Genomic DNA, 17,809 nt, shown 5'->3' with positions numbered 1-17,809 from the left:
TGAACTTGCATCTGAACCGATCTTAATCTCCTAATTCCCAATAAAAGAACAATTTCCTGACCAACTCAGCAAAATTCCTGGAGAACAGTCTGATAGGTCATCCCTGAACCATTAAAAAGAAATAAAGAGCTTCCACTGGCCACGCTTGGGACAAGCCAGAGTACCTAGTGAGTCCCAACCATACCACAAGACAGAGTGTGCACAAGGCCACGGTGTGGGGGCGTTTCCCAGATGAAGACAAGTGAAGCAGACTAGCACATTCCACTTCACCACCCAAGAGACAGAAGTGTAAACACTACTGACATTTCAATAGTCAGTAACCATTCGCTTGTGCATGTGGGTATCCCCAGTCTACATGAACATCCACGTGATTCCCTTAGAAATAAAACGTCAGTCAATTTTACTCCCGGGAACCCAGGGGGGAAAGCTCTTTAAGTAAATACACAGAGTTATTTGACCCTAGAGGAGATTGGGTAGTAACACTAGTTGTGACCCAGCCTCCGAGGAAACATCACACCTCACATCCACACACATCAGCTTAAGAAGCCGGCCTTGGCTTTGGCCTGCTAGGGTTACCATGACAACGTACCATGAACTGTGACTTAACAACAGTCGGTCATCGTGTCGCAGTTCTGAAGGCTGGAAGTCAAAGATCAAGATGTCAGCAGAATTGGCTCCTGGGAGGCTGTGAGGGAGACCCGCCCCAGGCCTCCCCCCCCAGTGTTTCAGCTTCTCCGCTACTGTGACCAAGGATCTGAGCAGAACAGCTACAGAGGAGGACAAGTTTATTCGAGGGCTCACAGTTTCAGAGGTCTTCGTCCATAGAAGGCTGGCTCCATTTCTCAAGGCTCGAGATGAGGCTGAGCATCATGGCAGATGAGTGTGGGGGAGGGAAGCAGCTCACATCATGGTGATCAAGAAGCCCAGAGAGACTCCACTCACCAGATACAAATATATACCCCAACTCCCACCTCCTCCAGCCACACCCCACCACTTCATTACCACTCAGTTAATCCCTATCAGGGGATTAAATCACTGATTGGCTTAAGACTCCTACAACCAGAACATTTCTCCTCTGAACCTTCTTGCACTGACTCCCACATGAGATTTGGGGGGACATCACACCCAGCTTCTGGTTAGTTGGCAATCACCAATACCATCCTGAGGTCTGCCTTTATCTCCACACACACACACATACACAAACACACACACACACATACACAAACACACACACACTGTTTTCTTTTTCCATAAAGAGTCAGTCATGTTGAATTATGGTCCACCCTAATCCTCTACTTTCTCCTGATTATCTCTGTGAAGGCCCTTTCTCTAAACAAGGTCACATTCTGAGGTTCTGGAGGTTAGAATTCCAACCATTCTGGGGGACATGATTCAACCTCGAGCCTCATTTCATAGTAGAGAGCTCTACATCAGAAGAGTAAGTATACTTAAAATTCAGTCAGTACTCCCTAAAATTGACAGGCTACAGCAGCTTTTTAGCTAAGACCAATATTTTCTACCATAATACTTCTTGATCTTTCCTGGAAAGCAAAAACTAATGCTTCCTCTGCTGTTAGCACAGTATGATCATTGACTACTTCCTGGTTATTTGGATATTTCCTAAAATATTATGTAACTTTTCCCTCTACCTGTAAGTAATAGAAAAGACCAAACACAGTTCCAAACCTAGAGGTTAAAAGGCACGACTTGCCTGTCAGAGTCAACGTAGTAATAGCCAGTGTTGTCAAAATAATCAGAAATGTCTTCATTCCTAGTAAATCTGCCAGGCAACTCAAGTGCATCTGAGGAGTTGGATACAGAGTGTACTGGAAAACCAGATCCAACAGGGGATCTTGGAGACTGAAGCAGGCGTGGAGGAGGCAAACACGAAGCAAAGCTTACACATTATTTTTTCAAGATTTTTAAAGTTGCATTTCTCTTTGGTCAGAAAAAATAGTGATCTATCTCATAAATGGAAAAAGAAAACCACCATCTATCACCAGCTCACCAATGCAATTGCTTCCTCAGCGGCTGCACACTCTGGAAATGGAGGCTCAAGCCCTATCTGCTCACTGTTGAATTCTGAACCTGTCTATGCTTTCTTGTCCATTAAATTGTTAAGTCCCTTTGCTAGAGGTTGCCTCTGTGCATTGCTGATTAGCTCTAAATTTAACTGGACTTTCAGGGGGAAATCTAGAATTCAAATCCACAGAGACTGAAACTACTGACCTGTAACTGTCAGTCTTAATCTCCCCAATGTACCACAAGCACGACCATATTTACGACAGTAAGTGAATGAATTCCAATTTTAAAAGTGTTGAAAAAAAAAATAGTCTCCCTCGTCATCCAAGTGGCAGATGCCCTCAAAGGAAGCAGAAGGACTGAAGATAACATTTTCAGGCAAGCACAGGCTATTCAATGCCAGATCACTAGAGACCAAACTCGAAACATTTTTCCCTATCGCCTTTTTCTTGGTCACCTAGTGATAGGAGAAAAGACAAGTGACACTCAGTTTTATTGTCAGTCACCTTAGGTATGGACAGTGCTGTGGTTGGGTACCTGTTCTAAGTGCTCTGTTTTAAGGACTTGTGTGCTTTGGACTTGGGGCAAGCATCAGGATATTGGCCACACACTTGCAAATGAGTTAGTGAGGAACATGTTCATGATATGTTTGATATTAATAAATCCCACACGTATAACATGAGCAATTGTGGGACTTGGACTTTTTGTTAAATACATTCTTCTCGCTTTTCTTTTTTTTAGAAAATTTTTATAAAAATAAGTTGGGAAGGAAAGGGGATGATGAAGAGGTGGACAGTTTTCTCTCACTGGCCAACTTGTCATTCCTTACTCTGTGCCCACCACATCCCAGGTCCACACCACTGTGCCCCCACCCCAAAAGACAAAGCCCTTTAACATCTGTTTGGGGAATGATAACATTTTCCTTGCCATTTACAAATCATGGTCTGCTCAGTGGAGGGTCGTGAGGCTGAATGAGCTGGTTGAGTGAGAGGCTCTGGTGAGTCCCCACCTCAGGCTGGCTGTTGTGACTTATCATCTAAGCTACATGCATCTTGCCTGGTGCTGACTGTAAGTGCCCTATGTGGCTCTGCTAGGAACCTGCAAGGATGGTAGGAAGAAAAGATCCCTGCTGGCTCTGAGGGTGGGGAGGTGAATGGAAGCAGGTGGGGTTGGAGCTTCCACTTGCAGAGAGGTTAGAATTCAGAGATGCAGAAGGCGGCAGGGGTGGGGGACCGCTTGGACTTTTTACAAGTTGAATCAAAGCCCAGCCAGTAAAGAGCTCACACTCTAAAAGCTGAGGTGCCCCTTCTCACCAGGCACTTGAGTGAAAAGGAAACGCATCAGAATCCCAGAGAGCTGAGCAGGCCCAGGGCAGGTGTCTGCAAAAGGCTCAGGCCTCTTCCTACACTCCCTGGTCCCCACCACCCAGCCTGCACGTTCCCACTCACACACACACCAACTCATCCTTCATCAGTAATTTGGAAAAGAAAGGAAATCTTGTATTAAAATGTGAACCTTTAATTGTTCCAACTCTGAACCCAGCATAAAGTGGCCCAAAGTGAAACCACTCTGATAAATACCTGTTAGGGTTAAACTAAGGAGGACACTTGCCCCCAGAGAGCTGCTCTTCCCAATGTTTGCTGACTTGCATTATTAATAGCATCTGTCCTTCTTTATATAGGAAACTTCAAAACTCCTCTGTAAACGTTAAGGGGTTGAAAGTCACCGCCGGATCCCAACACAGTGGGGCTGCGCTGGACAGCACGTGGGGGCCCAGTGCAGACAGGAGTTTCCCACTCTCCCCTTGAGCTTCTCACAGTAGGCCCAGCAGGACGTGAGCCACGGCTGCTGCTGTGTGGGAAGAGTGGAAGGGAAGGCAGGGTCGCACCTCTGGGACCCCCCTCCCCACTCCAGTGTGAACACGAGGCCAGAAGCAGAGCCCACCCGTGAGCTGCCCTGGCCACACAGCTCACTGGAAATCTTCAGCACTTTGAACCTCATTTCCTGGTCCTCGTTTTCCATCCAGATGATGATGTGGATCAAAGAAGTATCTGAAAGCATTTTATGAGTTTTAATGCACTGTGTGAGTGGAGGGGTTGCCACAGAAAACTTAATCCCCAATGGCATTTGGCATTTGGATGTGGGGCCTTTGGAGGTGCTTAGGTTAGATTAGGGCCTGAGAGTGGGCTTTTGTAATGGAATAAATGTCCTTATAAAGAGACACGGGATCTCCCTCCCTCTCCTCTCCTCCCCTTCCCCTCCTCTCCTCCTTCCTCTTCTTCTTCTTCCTCCCCCTCCCTCCTCCCTCCTCTTCCTCCTCCTCCTCCTCCTCCTCCTCCTCTTCTTCTCTGTGAACCAAAAAAGTCCATGTGAGCACAAAACCAGAGATCCTCTCCAAACCCAGGCAGGCTGGCACCCCAGTCTTCAACTTCCAAGCCTCCATAACGGTGGGAGATAAATGTCTGTCATTTCAGCCGCCCAATGTAAGGTATTCTGACACAGCGGCCTGAACAGACTGAGACAGCAGTCTTCTTCTAGATGACTAATTTTCTGAAGAAATTGCAAAAAAAATTAAGAAGAACAATTAGAAGTTTTGCTCTTAATTCATTAATCTCACTCTAAGTGCTAGCTATGCACCAGGCATGGTGCCCAGATTTTCACATATTCTCTTAAAATCACCTTCAGAACCATTCTGTGAGATGTGGATTGTGAGTGTTCCCATTTTACAGGTGGAGAAGTGTATAACCACCCTGCCCAGGGCCAAGCTCCTGGGATGCTGGGAACCAGGACTCCCCTCAGGGCATGGGGTCTGTTGTTCACCTTCTCCCCTGCCACACAACCTCCGAGGCTTGCATTCCCTGGTGCTGCACGTGGGATTATAAGATCACAATTTGTTTCACTGAATCTATGTGTCATGGAGCCACCTCTCTAAGCACCTCAGATGCAGTGTCCATACCACTGTGACTGTGTGTTGTTTGTTACACAGCATTACTGTCACGAGAGATAACTGCTCTATCAGGGCATTGCATGGTCAAAGGAAAAAACCACAGGTTCACTGAAATGTCCTGCTCGCTCCTAACCACAGCTCTTCTGTCCCCAACACACCTGCTAGCCCAGCCCTACCATTACCCATGCGAGCTCCAGCTCTCAGCCTCAAGGTCACTTCCTCCAGAAAGATTCTCCTGGTACCGCCCCCCTTTCTCCTCCAAGGCACTGGACACACCTTCCCAATTTATTGTGCAGCTTATGGAGAAAAGTGTTATTTCAGGAGGTGGGAGGAGAATTCCTTTGAAACAAGAGGATGAATTAGTGAAAAATAACTGTTACCTCTTTTTCTAAGGTGCTGGGCAGTAAACAAGGGGGAAGGGTATGCTCATTGAAAAGGGGGGTGGGAATGACCCAACTCCATGTGTGTGCTGCTCTGCAGAGAAACCTTTAGACAAGAAGGAGGTGGGGGTGGCTCCAGCACCCTGATGTCATGAATAACTGTCCCCAGCCAGAGCACGGTGCACCACGACTTCCATGCAGATTGCTCAGTGAACATTTGAACATGATTGGGATTGTCTTATTCCCCGTGTCCTTCCTGATTAATTGGGAGAAAAGTTCTACATATTGATAAGTCTTCTGTGCTTATATGCAAGCCAGAGTAACACCACTAGGGTGTTGCCCAGTTCCAGGGCCACATCTGAATCGAGGAGATTTGGAATGACAGAATGTAGCCTAGCTTACAAAAGGAATTGCCCATGATATTTAAGTATAGCCAACTCAGACCTACTAACAAAGCTTTTTTATTTTAAAGGATATTTCTTTAGATACTCTGTTTTTATTTCTGGATAAGATCCATTTATAATTACCTTGTACTATATATGTAAATGTTGTTTCTCCAGTGTTTGATGAGTAGGTCTTGAATGAGAAATATACCCCTCCCTCACATTGAAATGATAACTAACATTACCTTTCAAGAAAATGTTTGCAAACTAAAAAAGACTTCATTGAGTTCTTATCTGAACCATTACAAATTTTAAACTAATGAAATTTTTAAAAAATGAGATGTGTTATCAGAGATACTGATTTTTCAAAAAATGTGACTTAGATTATTAACACAAACATATAAATGGAAAATTATACTCTTTATTAATTTTTGTTTCTGCCTAGGGAAGAAAGGATCCAAAAACTAAGTCACTTTTACCAAAAAAACAAACAACAACAACAACAAAAAACTATTTATGACTATATCCATCAAAAACCTTGTGTTAAATGTTCTAATTAGCATTATCAATAATAACCCATAACTGGAAACCATCCAAATGCCTATTGCCTATAAAATGGAGAATTACAGGTATTACAGAATAAGTGTTGCTAAATGGAAATTAGAGCCCTTCTTTCTTGGTTTTCAAATAAGTTCCTGCACTAGGTACCAAAAGACCAGATTAAAAAATCAAAATGGAGTCACTTGTGCTAACGTTTCACCTGACTGAAACTAAGCCGTTTATCTGAACTCCCAAGAAATCAGAGGTAGAAAGATAATAGCCAAATTTTCCAACCAGGACAGTTTCGATTGGCATAATAATGAAATTCCTTCAGCTTTAATTCTTATACACACATCCCCCCCAACACACACACAAATAGCGGCCTGAGGTAACCTGATTTAACCGATCAGTTATTCTTCTATTGTCCGTCTTCCTGTCCCCACCTTACAAGGAAAATAACTTTGCAGTGACCAATCTGCCTTTTATTCAAGCCCTTTCCTGTCCATGTAAGGAGCCTCCTCTGCCTGGCTCTGGGAACGCTCATGCTGCCCAGTTCCAGAACAGAAAATAAAGCCACGCGAGATCTTTGAACAACATTGTGCTTTTGTCCTTTGATGGTTTCTGTTCTATTTCATACATTATTTCATGTTACCTAAAATGATAGATTGTACGAGAACGATAGCATCACCATGGGACAGTGCTCTGTGGAGCGTGAACACACCGGGGCTGGACCTCACACCCAAGGAGCCAGACGCGAAGATTTCACTTCTAAGACTACAAAAGCAAGCCACGCACATGCGTGCCGTTAGAAGGCATACTGATGGTCAACTTTTGAGGGGGTGGTGACAGGGAAGGGACCGGAAGGTTTTCTGAAGCTGGCAACTTAGTTTCTTTCTCAGAGCCAAAACCACAGGAGCCTGTTTTGTCGTTGAAAAATGATCGCATGGGTTTTTTTCTGTGTGCACATACACTTCAATACAAATGTGTTCTTATTTTAATTGAAGTTAAAATAATAATAATACCCAGGTAAAGGGGCAGAGTAAGGGAGAGGGAGAACTTGAGAAGAAAGCAGGTGTCTAAAGTCCATTGTTGAAGATTGGGTTGGGATTCTGTCTGATAAACACCAAATTCAAAATGAAAGGCTGTGAGAAAATATCAGGACAGCTAGAGGACCCAGCACACGGGAAATGATGAAGGACGATACAGGAGACCACCCATTCAGCTTCACCAGCCATGCCAGAGATGGCATAGGCAGGCGTCTCTGGGGGGACAGAGCAGGGGCCATAAAACCATCCTGAATGTGGCAGAGCACAGCTGAGCCCAGGGAGGCAGCCTGGACGTCGGGTTTGCCAGAGTCATGGCCCCTCACGCCTCTGTAGCTCTCAGCCCCCTCGTCTACCAAATGAGGTAAGAACACCTGCTCCCCAGGTTGGTTTTAAGGATGAAGCGAGATGAAGTGTGAATATGATTATCAATTGCAAGGGACCACTCGAATGAAGTTACCAGCTTATTTAGTGCTTTCTATAAACCAGACCAAAAAAAAATAATAATGTTGCTCCTGGTCACAGTGAGCTGACAGTCTAAATGCAAGAGCATGTTTTTATCTTTCAGGTCAAAATGATTTCTCCTGAGCAGACCAGCACCAGAAAGCAGAAGGCTCTTCCATTACTCATTTACAGAGCTCTTATTGAAAACACAAGGTCCAAGACTTCAAAACAACACCATTTAAACTCAGAAGTCCCCTTTGTAATCCTCTGGAGAGGTAAGCGATGGCCTCATTATCTGGTGTTATCGGACAGGTTTTATCACAGTGTGATCAGCTATTGCTCGCACTTGTCATTTTTATGAGGCTGTCCTTCCAATGCATGTGGCATCCAACTCTAATTTAGTCTAATTTTGGATCCACAAATATAAACTTCATGTAGCATTTCACTTATCTCTAAAATAAAGTTATTGCTCTAGTTCTCAATTCCTTTCTGGAACACATTATTGTTTGTTGAGTTATTGATCTTACTTGGAAAATTAGAATATTAGCTTTCAAGTCCTTCACATTAAAATGTCATTTGTTAATTTGCATTAAATAGCTGGCATTACGGGCCCACTGAGAATTAACTTTGCTTCTAGCTGTTACTAATTATTAACATTTTTTATCTTTGCACTTCAAGCATTTGTTTTGATACCCTCCTTTCCTATCTGTTCCAAGTCATAAGTCATCCGGGAGGAAGCGATTAAGCTGCCAGATTGCCCTAATGGTATTCATCCTGGGAGATCATTTGTACTACCAACTAGAGTTTGCCTTTTAACAACTGGTAAAGATCAATCTGTTTCAATATTGAGAATTAAAATACAGAGACTTCCTAATTTTTAATTATCCTTTGCAGCAATGTCCAGGGCCTTGTGTTTGATTTTGAAATGCTGGCCATGGGGAAAACTGAGCCGAAGGGACAATCCACTTCTTCCTAAAACACAGTGGAGTCCTGGACAAACATTTGAATGTGTTTTAAAGATGTAGTTAAGTTAAAAAGTAAAAGAAATTTTAAGGTGCTGCCAGAAACTAAGGATGAGCTTGCAAGATGACGCCCTGAGCGGCAAACCTTGGACACAGGCCCTAACAGCTGAGAGCCAGGGTTTAAATAGCGTGTTGGGAGACATGATGGGTTCTGAGCCCCTTGGGAGGGGAAGAATACCACTATAACCACTGCAGCCACAATCTCTGAAGATCCGCCACCATGAAAAAGATGTTCTGTTGTCAGAAGTTAATTGCATTAGTAATCATCTCTGGCGATGTAAGAAATTATCCCAAATCTTCACAACCTAAAAACACAAGCACATATTAATTAGTTCATGGTTTCTGTGGGTCACTCATCCTGGTGGGCTTAGCTGGGCCTTTGCCTCAGCATCCCTATAAGGTTCCACTCAAGGTTTCAACAGGGCATGGCTCTGCCTCCAAGCCCACTCCCATTGGCAGGATTCAGCTCCTCACAAGCTGTTGACCCAGAGCCCGTGTGGGCCAGAGGCTCCCCTCTGCTCTCCCAGCCTCTGGGCCTCTCCAGGGAACAGCTAGCCACCTGGCGGCCGGATTTCTAGAGAGAACAAGCAAGAGGCAGGAGAGGGAAAGACGGAGGCCAGGGCTTCTGTGACCTGGTCTCAGAGGCGGCTCCCCACCATTTGTACCACTATCAATTTGTCCGTCAGCTCACATTCAAGGGATGGGGCTACCCAGGAGTGCAAATAACAGAGAGAGAAGGCTGGGGCGGTCAGGTATGGGAAATGGCCAGCCCCCAATGGTGTGGCCTGGGAAGAGGGGCTGAGGAAGAGCACATTGATAACATGGATCCTTTCCCAGTCCATCCTTTTTCAGTGCCAGGACAATCCCTGGAAAGGAAGCAAACATCATCCAGTGACACCACGATCCCTGGGGAGGACACATTCATCCAGCCCAGAATGGCAGTCTCTGGGAGGAAGCCAAAGCATTGATCCTTTCCCAAATAAATCCTTCACCAGTGACAGTACAGTGGGACCCTGAAGGGAAAGAGTTAAGCACTGAACACTGACCCCAGACCCTCCATTCTTCCCCAAGTAAAAACATTGCCCAAGAAAAACAAATTTTAAATTCTTACAAACCTGTTTCCTGAGTGCCCAAACTGACCCGCTCTGTCCATGATTAAGTCACCTCTCAGTGTAGGATATATACGCACAGAATCCCCCTTTGGCCAGTGGCTCATTTTCCACCAGGAAATTGAGTCCGTCAGATGCATGACTCCACCACTGAATAAAGGCTGTGCTGATCTGTGAAGTTTGCATGGGGCTCAGTTGTTCTGTGCTAACAGGGGCCATCTTTGAAGCTGCCCACCACAACCAGCTATCTATTTATCTAGATCCATGTGTTCCTGTCCAAGAGTGAGCTCAGTAGAACTTGGAGGAGGGTCCCCACAGAGCCAAGACCCAGTCTCGGGAAGGGGTACTGCCAGCTGGTACTGGTGTCTCTGGGTACAATAGGGTGTTATTGGTGGTGGGAAAATAAGCCGGGAATAGAACCATGGCCAGCCACAGTGAGACCGTGGCTGGAGTGATGCTTCAGGAATGGAGCAGACAGGAAGTGGGAGTGTCCTCTGTCACTCCCCTTCCATCCTCACTCGGAGAACCTGATGAGCAAAAGCTAAGAGAGAGAGGCGCCTCCTCCCTTTTAGTGACAGAGGGGAAGTGTGGTTTGCAGAATCCCAACCCAGGCATCATCAAACAGAACGTGCAGGAGCCGAGAGCCCACCACTCCACCTGAGCACAGAAGGCAGGAAGAGAGGTCGTCCTCCTCACCCAAGGAGTGGCAGGAGGTTTCTCTTGCCTGGGGATCTGGGCAAGAAATAATTTTCAAGTCTCCAAGGAAAAGTCAAAACAGTACTTTTAGACATAGCTTAGGTGCAGAGTCTAAATTTACACCCTCCAAACAGTGCAGGAATCTCGAAAAATAAGAACAAAAAAAATCTCAGGCCAGTGAAATCCTGTGGTTTACAGAGGAAACATACAAACACACCCTCCCCAACCCTCCTGTGAGTGGGCAGTAGGCCTCCCCTGTCCACCAAAGATGAGCTCAGACTCAAAATTAAAGCCTAGAAGAGTGGACTGGGGTGTGGCTCAGTGGCAGAGCACTTGCCTAGCAGGGGCAGGGCCCTGGGTTTGATCCCCACCACACGTGCGCATGCACACACACACACACACACACACACACACGAAAGAAAGAAAAGAAAGAAAAAAAAACCATCTAGGAGAGTAAATGTTTTATGTAAAGGAGAAGGTGACTCAGGAAACACAAAACCAGAAAGAGAAGAAACCAGGAGAAGCAGTAGCCAAGTCCTCAGGGATTAGAAAAATGTGGAATTATTCATAATGTAACACAGTGAAAGAAGTTAAGAAAGAAGAAAAGGTTTCTGTTTAAACATAAGTGTTCCTTTTAACACAATCGTTTATCACTCCTCCTTCCTACGAATTCCACTGAAGTAACAATGGTGAAAGGAAGGCAGGCACTTCAGGAGCAAAGGGAACAGGGAGGAGATGCACAATAAGACATCAGTGATAGCATGTAGCTTGAGAAGGCTAAAGCTACCCACAAGGAGAAGGTGGAAGTAGAAGTAGGTGATCCACGTACTGTATTATGAGCCTCACGCTCCTCCTGCACTTGGTTGGGAGAGCATGGACATCCAAAGTCTACTCCCCGAGCACAGATGTGCAGGCTGTCCCTTTTAGAAAACTGAGCAAAAGAAAACATCTACTCTTTTTTTTAATATGAACACTTCCCTCAATTGTCTGGTAATGTTTGCCTAGGCTCCTATTTAAAAGTGAGGATTAGAAAGCAATTGAATGTTCTATATCAAAAAGGAAAAGAAAAGAACTTTGAAGAAATGGAAGCAACATGCAGAAGCAGAAAAATCAGAAAAGACAAGCAACTATTGATAATGTCCTCAGGGAGAAGAAAGAGGAGGAGGAGGAGGAAGAGGAGAAGGAGGAGGAGGAGGAGGAGGAGAAAAAGATAGTATATACATGAAACAAGAACAGGAGGTAATTAAAAAGGAAACCACTGTAGAAACAAAATAATAATCTTTTAGAAAATTTAAAAATGATAGTAGGAAGAAAAACTTTTGGGAAAAATTTGAAAGATAACAAAAGGAAGAAGAACACTATCATACAGGTATAAGAGAGGGAATTCCTCATTTCTGTAGTAAGAAATCAGTAGATGAAATCCAAACTTGAAAACAGTAGCAATATCATAATGTAGTAATGCAGAGGCAAATGTCAGAAGAAACAAGTTGAAAACAGTAGGTTTGGGAGTTGGAATTTGTGTGAGGCAGGGGGTTTCTTTATTATATCCTAAGTCTTAATAGAACTTATTTAGCTTTAAACATTGCATATGTATTATTTTAATAGAAATAAATTCCTAACTATATAGATTTTGATTTTTGATCTTTCCCAGGGCTAGTAATATGCAGTATAATCCTCTGTCATGATTCTGGGCGGGGGCAGAAAGCCATTGCTGCTAGTCAGCCCCCAGATTATGAGGGGAAACAACGACTCTCTACAGCATACAATCTATTGTGTGGCTAAGGCAGGACGCATTTTGGGTTAGACTCAATGCATTTGCAACTTCTGATATTTTCAATTTATGAGGGATTTGTTGGACATAACCCCATCATAAATCAAGGGATATCTCTACACATACACATGAAAGTGTTGTTAAGAGGCACATAGAATAAAATGAGAAGGTCCAATGTAAGTCTACAAAGATGTTTTCCAAAAAGAAATGGAGAAACTGGCAGAGAGATTATTTTAAAAGAATTTTGTAGCTCTCTAAAATGCATGATTGTTCAGATTCAAAAGGCTCTCCAAGTCTCAAGCAAGACAGAGTTAAGCACATGAATCATAGTGAATAATTTTCCCTGTGTTTTGCATTTGATCTGTGACCTCATTCTCAATGGAATGTCTGGGGTCGTGCAAATACCCCTGCAGAGTGGCTTAGCGCCGCTAGCTTCTGCAGATCATCCCTAAGGATCACGGGCCAGGCATCTGTCTACACTGATCTCTTGGATTGGGATTCTAAACACATAGGCAGAGTATATTCAGACTCCATAACACCTTGTGGATAATATCTGCTGTCTCTCTACCAGGAAATCTTTACCTTTTCTCTTCCCCACTCAGAATCCTGAATGGTGTTTAAAGGATGAAAAAGTAAGAAATATGAAAAATATTATCAAAATCTGTGAAAAGGTTTGTCAAGTTCATATCATTATCCGAAAAAAGGTCTAAACATATAGAAAGAATCATGTAACATAAAACAACGTGACACAGGACAGAGCAGAAGGTTAGAAAGTGGAGGGATGGAAAAGACACACCAGGCTAAAAACAAGAAAACGGAATTTGGACAGGCAATGCTCATGTAAAAACAAGGCAGCCTTAAGGTGGACGTCGCTCTCCTGGGGACATCTGGGTTAGTCCGTTGTCCAACATTGTGACCAAATATCTCAGAAAAACAACTTAGAGGAGGAAAGATTTATTTAGGTTAATTTTCAGAGGTTTTGGTCCCTGGTCACCTGGGCCTGAGATGAAGTAGGACATCAAGGCAGAAGGGTGTGGTAGAGGAAATCTGTCCCCTTGTGGCAGCCAGGAAGGAGAGAGAGAGAGAGAGAGAGAGAGCAGGGAAGTGGATGGGGACAAGCTGTAACCTCGCAGGACACACACCCCAGAGGCCTACTTCACCCAGTGAGGTCCCGCCTCCTACAGTCCTCACCTACTCCCAACAATGCCATTAAAATCCTAATCTATCAATGGATCAATCCACGGATGAGGCTAAAGCCCTCGTGATTCAATTAACTCCCCAAAGTCCCACCTCTGAACATTGCTGCCTTGGGGACCGGGCTTTCAACAGATGAATCTTAGGGGGTCATTCCGCACAAACTATAACAGCGCAAACCTCCAAGAGCCTGCTTTCACGGCTCTGCAGATTCCCGTCTCCCTCAGGGCCCCTCAGTGTGCGCCCAACCCTGCTCCAGGTTCGTGGGCAGCATAATGACGCAGGGCAGGACTGCAGAGTAGGGACGCCCATCACACCCTGCTCTGCCTCTCACCAGCTGCCCCTCAACCTGGGCCTCCGCTGGTCCACCTGTGAGACAGGAGTGTGACAGTGACAGCCTTGGCTGTGGTGAGGGACAAATCAGCTAACACTTGGAAAGCCACTGGAGGGGCGTCCAAAAGCAGGCTCAGGAGGGGCCACCTTCAATGGCATCATACCCAGGTGTGCATGGGGCTTTGAGGGACATTTCAGACCCAAACAATAGCAGGTATGACTTGAGGATTCGGTCAGCACTGAACCTTGTGGTTCCATATAGTATGGGAGAACACGCACTACAGCCTCCTCGTCCACCATGGACCCTGGTTTGACTCATTAAGACGATCCCAAAGTCGGAGCCCCTGAGATGCATACTCACACAGAGAGAGGGCAGCTTGTCTGTCCCATTTGGACTCCAGTGAACTGGCCATTTACTGCATAGCTCTCTATTTCCTCAATACTACAACACTACAGCTCAATACTACAGCGCCCAGAGGAACACGGAGCAATAAATAGTATTGTAACACTCAATTATGCTCCCAGAGGGCAGGGGACTTCTAGAGAATTCTAAAACAGAACCCCTCTCTTGTGCATGAAAAAATTAGATAGCTCTCTTTTCTTTCCTAAATAAACACACGAGTCCTTGAAACATGCTAGCTTGTTTTCTAACATAAAGCCTCTGTTGTTAAATTTAACAGTTTTCCAGAGACATTTGAGACCCTCAAAGAATAGACATGTAGGGTCTGGTTACACAGTATCTAATATTTGAAGACCTATAAATGTGTTTTGGACCTACATTTTATTTTCACGACACTGAGTAAAATAGAGTGCTCGAAGCTATCCTCATTCTTAAATGAAGAGACTCAGGCAGAGAGCTCAGCCCGAGGCTTCAGATCACTGACTCAAACAGGGCCAAGGCCAGCCCTGCCCTGGACTGCTCAAGGCTGTGCGTTGACCTGAGGGATCTCCATGCACTTCACAGTGATCAGGTCCCCGCTTTGTGTCTAGTTTTGAGACTGCTGCTCAACAGAGAGGGCAGACGGGAAGGGACCTCAAAAGCAATGGATTCTGTCTGAACCTGAAAAACTAGAACCGAAGAGGAAAAAAAGAGGAGTGAGGAAGACCAGGCAGAACACAATTGCTCAGACAACATTAGACTTTTTAAAATTCGCCTAGAATGATGTCCACTCATCCATCTGATATAGACCAGCATTAAAGCACGGAGAACGTTGCCATTCCCAGAGCTGCATCGAGCCCTCTGGAGATGTGGCAGGAATCCTGGAGAAGATCCACAGAAAGAAGTAGCTCGGGAATGGCTAATGGGTCTGCAGGGCCATCCCCTTTCAATCTCTGAGGCCTCACCCCCGGGACCCTTCTGCCCACCATGCCCTTCCCTGTGCGGAGCCTGGGCAGGGAAGACAGCCCTATGATTTTGTTTTGCTCTGAGTTACTACGAAAAGAACACAGGACTGCAAGTCAAGAGCCGGTCCCCTGCTGGTCTGCCTTCACCAGCTCTGTGACCCACGGCCAGGTGGTTGTAGCCCCTGGGCACCTGATTCTCACTTGGGAAAGGAAAGGACTAAACTGGCTGATTCTAAGGTCATGTTTTGCCTTGAACAGTAAACCAGGCCAGACTAGAGACACGGCTAAAGTCCTGACGTTTCTCCAAGATACCAGGATCTCCAGCTTTGCCTTTCCCACCTTTTTGTCCAGAAGCGTCTTTAGTGTTTTCATGTTAAAACAGGGTGAGATATAATGCCATCATCTGTGCTTTAGCAGAAAGCCTTTATGCTGCCCCGTTGTCTCCAATATAGTTACATGGAAGGCTCTGAGTCCATGTTCAACTGGTTGAATGAGCAGAGTTTGAGTCAAAAGTAAGAGAAGGAACTTGATGTGTGGCAAGGAGGCAGAAGAACACCTTTCAGCTCCTACCAAGCCTTGTGCTGTGGGCGATCTGGCTGGGATCATCTCAGAAGTACTGAGGGGCTGAGGAAATGTGGAGAAGTAATGTCTTTTCTCCCCTTCCCCACTCTGCCCTTCTCTGAACCACCTTTCCTTCCAAAGAGAGAGGTGGGATGTGGAGTCCTGACCATACACCAGCAATCCCCTGGAGCATGCTCAGTGGAGATTCAGGAGAAAGAAGCTCCTATGGCACAGAGTTAAAGCCCGTGAGCATGTTTAGGGGAGCAGAAGTGTGTGTGAGCAAGACACGGAAATTAAGCAGCTCAAGGATCAGGGAAAATGGTCCACTGGAGACACGGAGAACCAGTGAAATCAAGTCAATAGCGAACACAAGGGAACTGATGGCATTCTTTGTTTATTCCTAATTATAGTGAAGCCCAAAGAACTCTTAGGTACTGTTCATCAGAATTACCTGCAAAATATCCTATTTGCCTACAGAAGTGCATATTAGCCTAGCTGCTGCACTGCAGACAGGCCAGTGGGCTTCCAGACACCTGGACACCACACCAGGGGTGATGGACTCTGCAGGCTCAGGCTCCACACAAGAGTCTTCCCACGTCCTGGTTTCTGGAACTCTGCCCACATCCTCCTCCCCTTCCCATTGGTCCTCACACCTGAAGACTCTCTGACACCACCCAGGTTGGGGGCTCCATCTCCAGCTCAGCGACTGTGAACTTCAACCAGTGGATGTATGCGGAAGAATCATGGTGCTCAAAGGAGGAGAGAAAGGGAGACCCCAAACCTCATGGGGTGCAGAGTGTTCATTTTCTCTGATTCTTCCAAGGACACTTCACTTACCTTTATTTGACTTACGTCTTTGATGTTTATTCACAATGGCGGAAAGACAGCTGAAGAGATTCGTAAATCAGAAACACAGGAGTACGTACCAAGAGCGTGAAATGAGATCCCAGCTCTAGAATCTGATGCATCCTGTAGACTGTTCCTGCAGATGTTCCCTTCAGATCCAGGGGCTCAGCACCTATGAATGCACATGAAGGGCTCATCCACAGGGATGGGAAGGGCTTCCTTGCAGAAGAGGGCCCAAGTTCACAGCCCCAGCCAAGGTGCAGTGATCTGCAGGAAAAGCAGAATGTCAGAAAACAGAGAATGAGACTGAACTCCGGGGAGTAGCCCTCTTCACTGAGAAGGTGAGCCTTTGAGTCTGGAAGTCCCTTGTTCAGTATCATTTTGAGACCTGCAAAAATGAGTATTCCAAAGGTGCTGCAGATTGTAACTAACATAAATGGATAAATAGCAAAAAAGACTTGCTCTAAATATGAGTTTCTTCCCTTTGCTAGAAATCAAATTTTAGCATAACTACTCTTGTATCAGGAAGAAAGGAAAAAAAGAGGCAGAAAATGTGAAAAGCCAAGAAAAACAGCCCCACGCTGTGATGCTTTAAAATAAAGCAAAAATATTGACTCCCTGTATTAACCAACTGGAAGGGTAGCCACATACAATTTCTCAAATAAGAAGTAGTTATGGTTACTGCACTTTGGAAAGCAGGCGTGGAGGGGAAGCGTCACTTTGGACAACTGCAATTTAAGTAAAACAACAGCTTAATAAAGTGTCAGCAGCTCCCTCGCTGTTTAAAAACAGATGGGCCTTGCTACCCAGGAAGAAGGGGAATTTTTAGATGTGCTGCGATTTAGAGAGTCTGTCTCCACCCTTTACTGAATCGTTAAAATTCTGAAAAGCATAAATGATGATAATGTCTCCAATTCACTTCAGACACTCCTGTGCTATGTGTCAGATTTGGTCAACGGCAACACCATCATCAGTTTCAAATTACAATGCAGAGAATAGGCTTTTATACATGTGAGAATTTTGAAGAGACTGTTAGCCAAAGTAGTTTTACAATTCTTTTCTCTTTTTACAATGGAATAATCCTAAGGCTAAAACTAACAAGGCAACAAACATTTCACAGACAGCCCTATGAAGCATATCTGTCTGTATGTATACACATGCATATGTACACATA

The 17,809-nt window shown here is 45.0% G+C and overlaps 1 long non-coding RNA gene across 1 annotated transcript; it reads right to left on the bottom strand.

Annotated features, from left to right (window-relative positions):
* Positions 1-7,248: 7,248 nt before the first annotated feature.
* Positions 7,249-17,067, bottom strand: LOC125619966. Its single transcript, XR_007351543.1, has 2 exons — positions 16,716-17,067; positions 7,249-9,086 (listed from the first exon to the last, which is right to left on the bottom strand). It is a non-coding gene; the product is annotated as an uncharacterized LOC125619966 (long non-coding RNA).
* Positions 17,068-17,809: the final 742 nt, after the last annotated feature.

Source organism: Marmota marmota, unplaced genomic scaffold, assembly GCF_001458135.2.
Source record: "Marmota marmota marmota unplaced genomic scaffold, marMar, whole genome shotgun sequence".
Taxonomy (NCBI): Eukaryota; Metazoa; Chordata; class Mammalia; order Rodentia; family Sciuridae; genus Marmota; species Marmota marmota.
This window is presented reverse-complemented; position numbering and strand designations above follow the sequence as displayed.